Consider the following 14,520-nt stretch of genomic DNA (forward strand, 5'->3'; position numbering starts at 1 on the left):
GCTCCATTAGCAAAAAGTTCACATTTTCTTTGCAATAAGAAGAGAGACAAATATAGGAATATTTAAAGAGTAGTAGATAAAGGGGGTGAGAGAGATATAGAGTTTGGAGAGGAAATGAGAGAGATATGTGATAGAGATGGAGATGGAGATGGAGATGGTGATGGAAGTGGAGAAGAGGGATTTGGATTGGAGGGGGAGAGGTAAAGATAGAGAAAGGATAGAGAGGGACTAGTAGAGAAGGAAGAATTAAATATAAAGACAAAGGCAATGTGTAAATGTGTGTGTGTGTGTGTGTGTGTGTGTGTGTGTGTGTGTGTGAGAGAGAGAGAGAGAGAGAATTATGTAGGGATAAGGATAGAGAGGGAGAGGGGGCTATAGACAAAGAGGAATAGACAAAAAGGGAGATGTAGAGATATATCGATGGAGAGAGTGAGGCGGTGTTGTATGTGCATATATGAGTGAGGGGGAGATGGAAAGAGTGATGGAGACAGAGATATAGTGAGAAATCTAAGTGGGAGAAATGTGCAAAGGAGAGAGGAGAAAAAGAGAAATATACAATATGACCAACAAAGAGATAGGGAGAGATAATTGAAATGAGTGATTGAGAGATATCATTGTCGAAATCTAGAGAGAGATAAAGAGAGAGTTTAAGTGATATATAGAATATAGAGAGTAGAATAGATACACACATGGAGACAAGGAGGGGTAAACATGGTGTGTGTGTGCGCATACATGTGTGTGTGTGTGTGTGTGTGTGTGTGTGTGTGTGTGTGTGTGAGAGAGAGAGAGAGAGGTATCTTATTAATAAATTCCTTCAAAAGAAGAAACTATCTTCCTAACATTCTTATGTTGGAGGAGAAATGTATCTAGACACAATAATACTTTGCATCTACTTGTTGGTTGTAGAAAGATGAAATTGTGCTTTAATCTTGGTAGATGAGAATGTGATTATTACAATCACACTAATAACTAAATGCACTTGGTGAACATAAACAAATAAGATAGCTTCAATTGTCCCCCTAACTAAAATAACTATTAATTTTAGATCTTGAGTACCTTAGATATAATCAAAATAAATAAAGTCATACTTGTAATAAAAAATTTTAAAATTATATTAAATTTATAACAACCAAATTGTTAACTTTAATATTAAATAGTACAACTAAACATTAAACTTAAATATTTAAATGATAGACAATTACTTTATTAGATGTAGATAAAGGGGGTCAGAGAGATATAGAGTTTGGAGAGGAAATGAGAGAGATATGTGATGGAGATGGAGATGGAGATGGAAGTGGAGAAGAGTGATTTAGATTGGAGGGGGAGAGGTAAAGATAGAGAAAGGATAGAAAGGGACTAGTAGAGGAGGAAGAATTAAATATAAAGACAAAGACAATGTGTAAATGTGTGTGTGTGTGTGTGTGTGTGTGTGTGTGTGTGTGTGTGTGTGTGTGTGTGTGTGTGTGAGAGAGAGAGAGAGAGAGAGAATTATGTAGCGATAAGGATAGAGAGGGAGAGGGGGCTATAGACATAGAGGAATAGAGAAAAAGGGAGATGTAGAGATATATGGATGGAGAGAGTGAGGCGATGTTATATGTGCATATATGAGCGAGGGGGAGATGGAAAGAGTGATGGAGACAGAGATATAGTTAGAAATAGAAGTGGGATAAATGTGCAGAGGAGAGAGGAGAAAAAGAGAAATATACAAAATGACCAACAAGGAGATAAGGAGAGATAATTGAAATGAGAGATTGAGAGATATCATTGTGGAAATCTAGAGAGAGATAAAGAGAGAGTTTAAGTGATATATAGAATATAGAGAGTACAACAGATAGACACATGGAGACAGGGAGGGGTAAACATCGTGTGTGTGCATGTGTGTGTGTGTGTGTGTGTGTGTGTGTGTGTGTGTGTGTGTGTGTGTGTGTGTGTGTGTGTGTGAGAGAGAGAGAGAGAGAGAGAGAGAGATTTGATTAATAAATTCATTGTTATCATATCATATGACTCCTCAAAAGAAGAAAATATCTTCCTAACATTCTTATGCTAGAGGAGAAATGTATCTAGACACAATAATACTTTGCATCTACTTGTTGGTTGTAGAAAGATGCAATTGTGCTTTAATCTTGGTAGATGAGAATGTGATTATTACAATCACACTAGTAACTAAATGCACTTTGTGAACATAAACAAATAAGATAGCTTCAATTGTCCCCCTAACTAAAAATACCTATTAATTTTAGATCTTGAGTACCTTAGATATAATATAAATAAATAAAGTCATACTTGTATTATAAAATTTTAAAATTATATTAAATTTATAACAACCAAATGGTTAACTTTAATATTAAATAGTACAACTAAATATTAAACTTAAATATTTAAATGATAGACAATTAGTTTATTAGATGTATTATAATTATATTAATGATAATTGCGCCTCCTTTGCCCTATAACCATATTAGTCATATGCATTGTGATTATGTAATATACTTTTAACTTTTTGTATTAAATAATATTTAAAAAATGTATTGTATTTCAAATAGTTTCAATTATAATAAATAGTGGAAAATTTAATTTTTTTATGAGATCGTTGCACAACTTTCTTTTTTTAACCATATTTATTTCTTTATTTTTTAAATACAAGAAAATGCATTAACAAATATCATTTCGGAGAGAATAGAAATGTTTGTTGGCCAAAGGACAAGTGTAGCCATCACACATCGCCTTGGAATTTGCATGGAGTTGTATCTTTCATGAGAGGCATTGGAATATGGAAGCCATGAAGAAGAAATAGGTTCTTTTTATTTATTTATGCAATCCATACAATCAACTAAAGTTACCTAACAAATCAAATTTTTAAGTTTTCTTTTAATATAAAAGGGGTAAAAAATTATTCAAATGAAACTAAGGAGCATTCAAAAAGCCTTGGGCCCAACAAGACAATGACACCAACCATAAGCACCAATGAAGTTCATTTCACCAAGACATCAACCACACCGTTCCATTCCCTTGGGATATGGACAAAGGAGAGAAATTCCACATACCTCCAAAGATACAAAATATATCTAACAACTAAGGTTAGTTGCTAGTTAACCTCATCCACTCTCTAGTTCTTTATCATGTCCATAACAATCTAGGATTCCAACTCATGTATAATCTTCTTCCATCCTAGGGAGAAACTTCTTTTAATGACCTCCTTAATAGCAAGGGCCTCCATCAAATTGTTAGAGTTTTGAACTCTATATTTAGAGAAGAGGAAGATAAGCTCCCCCTCATTATTTCTTCCTATGCCACCAATACCCTTATGTCCAAGATTTCCTCATGAGGAGTTATTAGTATTAATCTTTAAGACACCACTAGGAGGAGGCACCCACCTCCCCTCCTAATAGACCCTATGCTTAACATGATAGGGTCTTTTCCCAATGTTATTGTTTCTAGCCCTCCCATTATCTTTTAAACCCAAGTTCCTGACCAAATTACAACTTATGAGATCAATATTTACAAACATGTCACATTTATCATAAATAGTCTCTTGAATCTTGCTCATGATCTTTTCTCGTAGGTAGAGGTTCCCTAATTTGGAGTTACATAGGATCCTATGATTCTTTTCCATCCATCCATAGGATCCATATGATGAATATGGGCTAATAGTCCAAACCACCTAAAGGAAAGAAGTCTTTGTTGGAGGCCTACCCAAAAATTCTCAAATTGAATTAAGGAGGTAGCATGGACACAACCATGACGTCAAATCTCCCACCATATGTTCTAGATGTCTCACACAAGGTGATAAGGGAAAAATAAGTGAGAGACACATTGCTCAGTATGAAGACAAAGAAAGTATATACGGGGCCCTTCGAATCCTTTCTTGTGAAGACTCTCCCATATGAAACACATTTCTTCTAAGCCATTAGCCATAAAAGAAATTTGTACTTGGGCCAAGAAAATTTGTTCTAAACCTTCATCCACCAGGGCACTTCATCTAGATCATGTCATTGTTTATCCAACAAGTTGTAACCATGGGAAACCATAAATTTCCCTTTCAGGATAAGGCCCCAAGCAAGGATGTCATTATCCTTAATAAAACTGCATAGCCCACCCTTTAGGACTTTGGCCAACTCTGCACAACTCTCCACAAAACCACCCACAGGCCACTAAGGTTACCTCTTCCAACAAGACACCTACTCCAAACTAGCCTTTCTGTAATTTTAGAATGTTCCACCTTAATCAACCTAACATCTGTAAAGGCTTTGCATTGAGGTTGGAATTGGGGATAAGTAGCAAGGATGAGAGGGTGACCATCCCAAGAATCCTGCTAAAACACAAAATTTGAACCACTATTACATATCTTAAAAAGACCATATTTAATAAGTTGTGCTCTCAAGAATTTCCCAAATATGGGAACCATTGCCTGATAATGCAAGGTGAGACACATCCTGACTATCAGCCCCTGGAAGATACTTATAAGAATCTTGCCCCAATCTTGTTCTTGATTGGTCTACCATCTCCAATACAACTTAGTTTATAAGGCCTTGAAAACCAAAACCATAGATATGATCCTAAGGCCTCCCACATAATTTGGTATACAAATTATCTCCCAATTGACCAACCTACACTTCAAAGAGAGGAAGTTTCCAATGCACAAAAATTGACAAGATAGGGTATCAAAATATTTTATAAAGGAGGAAGGGGGAGCCTACACAAAGCATCTATAAATGGGAAGGGCATGTACACCAGTCTTAAGAAGGATCACTCTCCTAGTTGAAGATAACCACGTATAAGTCCAACAGATGAACTTACTCTAAATTTTGTCTAGAAGCTCATGCCAATAATCTTTGCATTTCCCTAGGAACACCAAAGGAAGAGATCCAATCTGAAATCTAAAAATTTTGGCAATCTTATTTTGGATGAGTTGGGGAGTGTTAATAAAAATAAAGGATTTTTCCTCAATAATTTTCTAACTGGAAGCTTCCAAATAGATATCTAGGGCCATTTTGAAGTTCATTGCCTCATTAGTTACAACCACACCCATTAAAGCAATATAATTGTGTAGTGGGGGACTGGAATTAATCCAACTTATCACTTGATAAAGGAGGAAAACCAAGATCCACCTCTTAAGATAAGTTTAATTAACACAAAAGGAAGTGTCAATGTGTAACCTAATGCAAAGGGATGAATTACTTGGATTTATTTCCCTCTAAACCAACTACACAAAATATTCACTCTTCTAAAGTTAGCTATGTTAGGATCCAACCTTGTAAGAGTTTACATACATATTGTTAATGTGACCCTATTAAGGGATTTGTACCAAATATCATCTAGATCTTATAACTTCTCAATTTGAGTAGCCTGTTGTAAAGGATTTACAAACATTCAAAGGAAACTCACCATACAAATAGATTTATTGTTGGTATCTCTAAATCTCTTTGTCTATTAGTCCTAAACACTTAGTCATATATAAGGAAGAGTTAGTCGGTCATCACTATGACCGAGCTAATCTATATAGGCTAAGTCATCTGAAAGACTTGTAAATAACCATGTATATATCATGCTCTATAAGAGCTGCAAAAGTCTTTGTCCACCAAGTGTTTTTAGTATAAGTTGAGCCTAGTGAGCATCTAGCAAACATAGCATATTGATGTTGAGTTACATAGAAGGTGTCGAGTATAGTTGAGATCAAGCTATAGCATGAAGAATAATGAATGTTTAGCATCAAAGATAGTATGTGTTAAGCAACACAAAGTTGACATTCAATTTAGAAATGATAAAAACTTTGAGGCAAACCATTTCAGGCTGATATAGACATGATATTTAATATTTGCAGAGGTTGTTATAGAGGCTATTATGTGGTTATGGCATGGATTACAAATCCCTATGAATAGTGATCAACCAATCGGATAAAGAGGCAAAAAGGGAAGAGTCTAGAAAACTTTAAATAGATAGATCTAAACCGTATTTTTATGTGTGCATGTGGAGAAGACCGAGCAATTTATTTTTGTGGTCACAAAGCAAAACAAAGTGTGAAATTGAAAACATTGTGAAAAAGGGAAAAGAGTTAAGTTTTCTTAATGCAGAATAGAGATAACAACCTTATCAAGTAGTGAAGAACATAACAAAGACATATCAGATTGAAGACCATATCAGAATTGAAGAGAGGAGATCTATAATTAGTAGTAGAGTGCATACTGAAGGATTAGGTACTAAATCATAATTGAGTCTAGGATAATCTCTTAATAGAGTGGTTTTAATAGACCATTTGTAAATCTCTTAACCGAGTCCTTACTTTATTATAAGTGTAAAATCCTCTCACAAGGTAAGACTTAACAGTCTTAACAACCATTAAAAAGGAAAACCCCTCACAAGGTAGATCATTAGAAGTGAGCAAAATTGTAACCCTAATAGGTTAACTTTATTACTATAGTAGTGAAGATTTTTGGGTGTCATCCCCGCCTCAGTTTTACCTTCACCTTGGAGGGTTTTGGGGTAACCAAATATTTTTGTTATGTTTTTACATTGCATGCATGTGAGTGATAGTAAGATCCACATTTTACATTGTTTGATTTTATAAGTTGTGTTATGCATGAATTAGATATTAGACAGAAAATATTTTGAATATAGTAAAGTTGTTTAAAAGGGTAAAAAGTTGTATAGATCCTGATTTAGCTCCCCTCTCAGTATCATGTTTCATAATTAAGACTTCCAACAATTGGTATCAAAGCATTGGTTCTCTTGAAAAAGTCTAACTTGTCAGGAGTTTGAATCTTAGAAATGGAGGCTTACAAATTGGGAAAGGTTGTTGAAAACCAATTGATTGACATCTAACTCATACTCCAACAACTTGAGTTAGCAAGACAAGAATTGAGGAAATCTCTAAAAAAGAGAAAGGATATCACCATTCAACTAAATGACATAAATTATGAAGAATTTGATGCTAAAGGACTCTATGACACTAGAAATTTAAATGGAAGTAATGTAGCAGTTGTAGATCTACTTGAGAAAAAGAGTATCCTACATGAAGAAGTCAAATGAATAAAGAGAGAGCATGAAATTCAGTTAGTAATGCTAGGTAAAGTGACTAAACAAAAGAAGAAAGTTGAAGAAGACAAGGTTCTGGTTGAGGAAGACAAAAGATAAATGGCTATCAAACTTGAAGAAAGGTCATCTGATGTGCAAAAGCTTACAAACACTCAACTAGACATGATGAATCAACTGGTGCTTGTAAAATAGGAGTTAAATAGGAAGGACATGGAAAGAGAAAATTTGAGATCATAGATTGACTTATTGAGGAATGAATTGAAGACTGAGAAAGAACTTGTGGAAAAGTTGAACAAACCCAATGAAGCAATAAAGTCCCTTGAAGAACTAATAAAATCACCTAGGTCATATGGCCACACTTTTAGATAAGAACATATAAAGCAACATTCACTCACTGAAGAAGGAGAATCATTCAAGAGTAGAGAGCAAAGGAATGCAAAGTCAAAAGGAAAGCTTACTTGTTGTCATTGTGGAAAACTTGGTCATACTACAAACATTTGCAGAAGCAAAAGTGGTATGCAAAACTCTAAACCTAAGTTTTAACCTTATTATTTTTACTGCAAGAAGAAAGGACATTAAATACATGAGTATAAGTCAAGAATGAAGAATATTTCTACGACACCTAGATTTGATGGTTATTTTTATGATTGTCAAAAGTTTGGACATATAGCATATTCATGTAGATCACAGGCAAAACCCTACTAGACAAACAAGAATGCACCTAAGAAAGTTTGTTCTATTTGTCACAAGATTGGACATGTGAAAACGAATTGCAGGAATTGAACACCAATAACAAATAATGAACACAACAAGGGTAAAGGAAAAGTGAATGTTGAACAAACAAGGAAGGAGATGAATCAAACTTGGAAGAAAAAGATGAAAGTTAGACGTAGTGGAACAAATGAAATTGAGGTCACCCTATCTAATAGAGAAGGTGATCACATCACTTCAAATTGATCAAGAAAGGTATGTAAGGAAGTGTTCTTTTAATGATTTATCTTAAGTCGGTTCCTAACATAAAATGTTCCAAAATTCATATCTGCATGATTAAAGATGCATCAGAATATATCTATGAAAAGATCAGTGCAAAAGAATCATTTACACAGTGAGTGTCGAACATCAGTAAAGTTGTCTATATTGATCAAGGATTACAATATTGACCAAGTACTTCATATGTCAAACTGATGTATATGTTGAGTTAGATGGAATTGATTGAGTGTTATAGTGAAGATCGAGTACAAAGGCACAATATTGATCAAGATAGCTTGATTCCACCTAATAGTGAGCACAACTTTAATGGAGAACCTATTTCAAGAAAAAGGGAGTATATATTAAATATTTGAAGATATTTTTCATACCTTACATTCAAATTTTGAGAGCACTAAGAAATTTGATTGACAAAGCAATTTGGATGATTTGCAAAAGCAATTTTAAGGTGAAAGATTGATCAAGTGTAGGTTTAAGTTACGTCAAATTGTTCAAAGAAAAAAAATTCAAACCCTAACTAGGAAATATGGTAACTTCATCATCTACAGGAAAGAGTCAGGGAGTAGAGGTAAGTAATGTTCAATTGGTGAAGAATGATGCTTGTCCTCCACAAAAATTTTGAGCTATTCCTAAGATTGCTTTGAAAGGTGATTCAATCGGTGCATTATCTTTGATACATGTGTAATATTGGAGAAGCTAGCGATTATGATATTTGAGAGGCATATGAAAAATTACATGATGAAGGAGTTTAGAAGGATGAATTCAAATTTGCTAAGAGGAAAGGGTTAACTCATGCCCTATATTTTCTAAGGAATTTCAAGATTGAATGAATTAAGGTAGTACTAAGTAGGATCCATGATATGAAGTTATGGCTAGATAATGGACCTATTGAGATTTCAAAGAAGATGATTCACAAGATTATAGGGTATCCAACATTGGATAAGAAGAAAATTGTACATTGTTTGAGCAGAGAAGAAATTGAGGCTAACACAAAGGTCAAGTGGAATGGATGATGGTTGTCCATCTCTACCATTGCTGATCCAGTGATTGAGTTTGAAGTGAGAGTGATTTCTCACAAATTCTATTAGTTGAGTAGATTGATTAGTGTGCCATATATGGCAGTTGATCATGCATGGAGTATTGCCATGAAAGATCATACAAATATGATGTATTCGAGTTTCAAAGATCACAATTGGTAGAAAACTTGACATCAATCAACAAGGCAATGAATTTGATGAGTAATTTTGGGTTACTAATTATGTGTGTTTTCCTTTATGTTTAGAATTATTTTCCTGCTATTGGAAATATTGCTTTGGAGAAAGGAAAACCTATCACAAGACAGATTAGTGAATACATAACTCAGTTTAGGATAAAATTTTGAGAATGTTATGGATATGTATTTTGAAGAGTTTAAACAAAGAATGACAATCCCAACAAAGCTAGCAATGAAATACTATAATTATGTATGATTTCTAGTAGACTCATATAATATAGTAAAGCATGGTTAAAATAATTTGATTATGAATTTGATAATGACAATGTGAGTGCAAATATTGATGCACTACTTAAAGAAGAGATTGATGCAGAAGAATAACCCTTTGGAAAATATGAAGAAGATAAAGCAATAATCATAGTTGATATCAAGATATCTTCAAAAGAGAAGAAAAGAAAGAAAGTAAAGACCTAGAGGATAAATTAGGCACACGCATAAAAGGCAATGAACCTTTGAAGATTACACAAGGTCTTGGTGACAATGAAGAAAAAGATAGTGGTGATGAGGGAGAGGAAGAAGAATAAGAGGATCATGGTAAAGCCCTAGTAGTGGTCACTCTACCATCAAAGAAGGCTAAAATTGTAAAAATCACAAAGCCTAAAGCAAAGGAGGTTACAAATAAGCTAGTAGTGGCACCCCTCCCTCCTCCTGCACCAACCAAGCAAACAACCAAGGTGGCAACAACTAGTGGTGAGCCTTCAATGAATAAAGGGGTAGTCAAGATTACTAGACTGAGTGGTTCCAGGATAGAAAAAGAAGAAAACTCAAGCCCCCATAAGCCAGACAAAGAGAAGATGGTTGTTAAAAAAGAAATAAGGTAAATAGGATGATGTTGAGGGTACAAAATTAGATGAACTAGGACATCACCAAGTCATAGTACCCAAAAGACCAAAGAATATTGATGAGGTATGCACCAATATTAGGAGCTCTGTAGGCTTATCAACTTTTAGATTTGTAAAGTATGATACATTGAATAATTCTAACAAAACTAAAGTAGAGGAGGCCATAATAGTTATGATGTCTAAAAATAAATTGGCTCCTACTAAATTGGAGAAGAAGATTCCAATTGATTTGTACAATAGATTATAGATAAAGTGGTAATAGACATTCAAAGTAGTGAAACAAATAAGAGATTACCAACATTATGCCTAAGTTGTCAAAAGATCAAAATTCAACATTTTTGGATAAGTATAGGAACCGATTTGTTCCTAAATTTAGAATTTTTATGATTCTTTAGAATAAAATTGAAGCTGTAGTACAACAAAGTGAGTTATTATGGAAAACATTTTTGGTCTAACCACTAAAGGAGTGGAATATGAGAACGCAATTAAGATTGTGACCATCGAAGATGATCACAATGATAAATAGAGTTCAGGTGTGTCGAGCCCACAGGGCATTATTTCACCTATTCATGCCACTACACCTGACACACTAGTTGGTGAGAAACAAAATCCCTTAGATGCTAAAGGAGAAGAGAAAGAGGCAAAGAAAGCAACAAATGGAACTAGTGTAGAAAATTATACTAAAGGTCAAGAAGGACAAAATATTTCAAGACCTCGCAATGAGGGAAGCCAAGAAACATGACAAAGAGTTGAATTCTACAGTTGTTGTCTTAAGTGTTGAAGTATAGGTAAGACTGAGTGGCGACACCCCATCTCCTACTCCTACAAAGACAATGGCAAGTAGTAGCACTTTGTTCCCTAGCAAAGGAAAAACAACTAAGGATAGTTCTCCAGATATTTCTGCTAGTATGGACGAAGTCATTGATATTCCAAAATGGGACTTGGCAAATCTTACTCTAGATTATGCTACAAGAGATTTTGACAAAGAAGAAGAAATTCGAAGAAATGAGAAGAGAACTACAACAAAAACAAATGTTGCATGATATAAAGGACATATTTGTTGATACATTTGATGTACAAAATTTTGATGGGCAAGCCCCAATTATTTCCTAGCCTATACATATTGTTGAACAAATAAATGCTAGATATATTGAATCAAATGAAAAGTTAATGGCATGGTCAGTGAAGAAATTTGAAAAGAAAGTTATACAGAAAATCTTTACAACCATTATTGAGCATAAGGTTGAATTGCAGACACATGTACAGAATGTAGAAGAGCTTGTACATAAGTTACACAATTTGTATAATATTTTGTGTGATGTGCCAAGATTCACTAATGACTTTGAGGAAAACATATAGTAGATTCAAGTTGAAATGAAGCAAACAAGCAACTCTACTTCACATTCAACTGAATCTAGTACAAAGAATTGTAATAAGTTATAGTTTTCAAAAGGTAAATTGATCAAATTACAAACAAATGACAGCAACATGTGGGCCAAATTGATCTTAATCTAGTCAATGTTGATACCTCATTTGGAGATTATGCAACATAAATTGAAATCAATAAAGGATCTAATTCAGGCAGATCATAATTTTTTAATTGCTGACAGTTTAGTTGACTTGATTGCACAATTAGAGTTGTAGATTCATGTATTGGAATCAACTAGAACCACTTGGGATCATGCTCTTACCATGATCAACTAGGTACATAAACCATTTATTAAAAAATATAGTTTTATTCCACCCACTCAACCCCAAGAACAACCATGAGTGACAAAAACAAGAAGGAATGTAATATTGATGATTACATATTGAATGAGATAGTGATGAGATTAGGGAGTACTCTTATTTTTATTCTTTTATTGTAATAATGTAATCATGACAAAGGATTTTTGTCACTAATGTCAAAGTGGGAGATTTTTGGTATCCCTAAATATTGTTGTCTATTATTGTCAAACACTTAGTCATATATAAGATAGGGTTAGTTGGTCATCACTATGACCAAGCTACTCTATGTAGGTTGATTCATGCAAAATACTTATAAATAACCGTGGATATGTTTTAGCTCTATAGGAGTTGAGTAATTCTTTGGCTATCAAGTATTTTTAGTATAATCATAGCCTAGTGAATGTCAAGTAGATAGAGCATATTGATGTCGAGTTATACAGAAGGTGTTGAGTAGAATTAAGAACGAGCTACAACATGAAGAACAATGAATGCAGAGCATCGGGGATAGTATGTGCCTAGAAACACAAAGTTGACATTCAAGTCATAAATGATAAAAAAAAATTGAGATAAACCACTTTAAGTTGACATAGACATGACATTTAATATTTGTAGAGGTTGTTACAAAGGTTATTATGCATTTTTGATGTAGATTAGAAATCTCTATGAGAGGTGATAAACCAATCAGATGAATAGGCGAAAAGGGAAGAGTCTAGAAAACTCTTTAGAAAACTTTAAATAGATAGATCTAAACCCTATTTTTATATGTATGTGTGGAGAAGAGAGAGAAAATTATTTTGCGATCACAGAGCAGATCAAAGTGTGAAAGTGTGAACATTGCAAAGAAGTAAAAAGAGTTAAGTTTTGTTATTGTAGAACATACATATCAACCTTATCAAGCAGTGAAGAACAAAACAAAGACATATTAGATTAAAGACCATGTCATAATTGAAGAGAGGAGATCTATAATCAGCAATAGAGTGCAAATCGAAGGATCAGGTACTAAATCATAATAGAGTCAAGGATAATCTCTTAATAGAGTGGTTTTAACAAACCTTTTGTAAATATCTTAATTGAGTCCTTACTTTATTGTAACTATAAAATTCTCTCACAAGGTAATGTTGGAATTCTTTAGAATAACTGGGGGGGTTAATTAGTAATCCAAGGTCTAGATGTACAAATAAAAAAATTCAATGCTTAGTAGACCCATATCCCATAAACTTCAATATGCATGCATCCATTAGATCATACAATACTTAAACTTTGTAGGTTATTGTTCTAGGTCAAAACAACTTTGCACAAATGTAAACATGATATCCCATAAGAACATTCACACAAATTGACACAAGGATTTTACGTGGAAACCCAATTTGGGAAAAACTATTAGTAACATGCTACTAATTCTCACTCTCCTGAAGTAATGCCCTATGAAAGGTCAACCCTGTTAAAGGTTACAATACACATTGTTAAATGTGACCCGGTTAAAGGATTTCAATCATCCTATAAGGAGTGAGCCTTATTAGAGGAATTTAAACCCTCCATTAGAATGTGACCCATTTAAAGGATTTGCAAATGACTGTTAGGTCAACCTTAATCCAAAGGATTTACCTTAGATTGAAAGAATGATAAGAAAGTAACAATGAGGATTGATCTGATGAAAAATTACAACTCACTTGCAGATTACATATCTCTATTTCAGTCCTCCATTCCGCTTGGCATTCATACTCTTCAGCTTTGATAGCTTGTTCACCCTTCAAGAATTCATACTCTTAAGCCTTCTTTCTTTGCATGCCAACTGTAGTCACCTTTCTTCAACCATTGAATAAAGAAATACCCTAGACTCCTTGTCTTCCTTAGGTTCTCACACATGACAACCTCTACGAATGACCAACTATCTTTGTAAATAGAGAATTTATATCTTTTGCTGCTTAACCACAATCATCTATTTTAGGGTTAGGTAGGATTAGGTGGGATACAATGAATCTATCCACTTTTCCATTTGGTTCCTCTAGAAAATTCTTATACAATCTTCTTTGAATTCGCCACAAAATGGTTTACCTTGAATTCTATGCCATCAGCTCATCATGATTATCTTCCACACACTCCACATAATTCAAGAAGACAAAATAATTGGCTTAGATTTGTCAAATCTTCAATATAACATTGTTTTCTATAACTTAGCATCTATATTGTTTTGTCACTCGACAACACTAGTTCACATTGCAAATACTAAAGTTTACATGACAAACACTAAAGTTTATTGATGCTTCCACCAACTAAACTTTACTCGACATATACTGACAATCACTTGGCTTGCACTATTTTTCAGCTTTGCTCAACACCTCTTGTTTTTCGCTCAACTTCTATTGATTTTTTCTCTTCTTACATTGACTTCTCAACAAGGCTTGGCAGACACTTTTCTTACTTGATGTTCTTCTAGTCTTAACTTGAGTAATCTTTCATTTTAGACTTTAAGTAGATAAACAACACACTATAGTATCAATGTCTTATTTAGTCTTAGTGCTTCTTTTACATACCAAATAACTCAACCTTTCTCTAGGTTCTATTATTATCTCCTCTTTTCAAATCCTCTTCATCAATCAACTAAGTGATAGCTTTCAGACCAAAAAGTAACTGTCTCACTAGCAGATAGCAGATTTG

Source organism: Cupressus sempervirens, chromosome 3 (assembly GCF_028749045.1).
Source record: "Cupressus sempervirens isolate cs-2001-9-10 chromosome 3, ASM2874904v1, whole genome shotgun sequence".
Classification (NCBI taxonomy): domain Eukaryota; kingdom Viridiplantae; phylum Streptophyta; class Pinopsida; order Cupressales; family Cupressaceae; genus Cupressus; species Cupressus sempervirens.